Source organism: Branchiostoma belcheri, unplaced genomic scaffold (assembly GCF_001625305.1).
Source record: "Branchiostoma belcheri isolate BF01 breed outbred unplaced genomic scaffold, Haploidv18h27 scaffold85, whole genome shotgun sequence".
In the NCBI taxonomy this organism is placed as follows: Eukaryota; Metazoa; Chordata; class Leptocardii; order Amphioxiformes; family Branchiostomatidae; genus Branchiostoma; species Branchiostoma belcheri.
Window position 1 is genome coordinate 884,910 of NW_017804520.1, and position 1,201 is coordinate 886,110.

Sequence of the window (1,201 nt, forward strand, 5' to 3'; positions counted from 1 at the left end):
CATCAATGATTGAGAATGAATCTGAAGACAAGACAGTGTAAACGTCTATATATCATATAGATCATACTTGTTTTAAGACTCATTTTCAGTCAATGATAAAAGCTATCTACTAAAACATCTGACTCCTGTGAGAATTTATATATAATCCAGTTGCTTGATTTTTTTTGTATCTTGTACAGTTGTAAGTCTCCTACCTTTGATCAAGGTCAGTATTTTCATTCTTTCAAAGTTTATCACTCAAAACCTACAGTGAATTGTAAAATATCCAAGGTTAGTTTCATGTCATTACTTTTTTGCAGTGTGCTCTTTACATTATACCATCAACACATGCTACCTTGCACTGCATTGTACTATGATTGTTTCAACTATGAACTGAAAGATATCGCAAACTCTTCCTTTTTAACATACGTGTACTATAAAATCAATTGAACGTCCATTAAAACATGATCTCTTCTCCTCCCATCCCCATATCTACTGGTTTGTCCCCTGCTGTGCCAGATGACAGGGGAAAAGTCAATCGGAGAGGCAATAATGACCAGCACTTATCAAGGTGCAGAAGGTTTTCTGCCTCTGAAGCAGGGCTTGGCAGGAATACCAACACGGGTCCAAGACACTCCTGCATAAAAACAGGGCTTTCAACATGGCCTAAGGCTCTTGTATGTGCAGGCTTTGATGAATCGGCTTTACAGGAAGCTGAAAGAATGATCTTTTGTGCCTCATGAATTATGCCATTTACCGGCTTTGTGTTCTGACTACAGAGGTCACTAGTCTCTTTAATAGCCGGCTCTACAAGTCAAGGCCTACTACTAGTCAGGCTTTTTGGGGGCTTATGTTGTGCTTTTTTTCTGATGGCACATCAATTTTCGGAACGTGAGACACACAAGAAACCGTTAGCGAAAGCTCTAGCATTTTGCCTTTTTGTCAAATGCTTGTTTCGCTTAATAATGCTCATAAAATTAAGCTTTATATCTCATCTAAAAATTGCATTTGAATCTAAAGAAGCATGAAAAAAATGTTCCTTAGAAAAATTCCATTTTAGAAAACTATCATGATAGTATTGGGGCTTAGAGTACGAAGTACACCATTATTGGTCCATTCTTTAGGGAAATCCTTGCAAGCCTACTTGATGTATTTCTTCAGGTCCTTGTCCCTGCTGGGTACTAGTAAGTGTGTGAGGTCCAAAAATGCTCCTTAGGAAAAT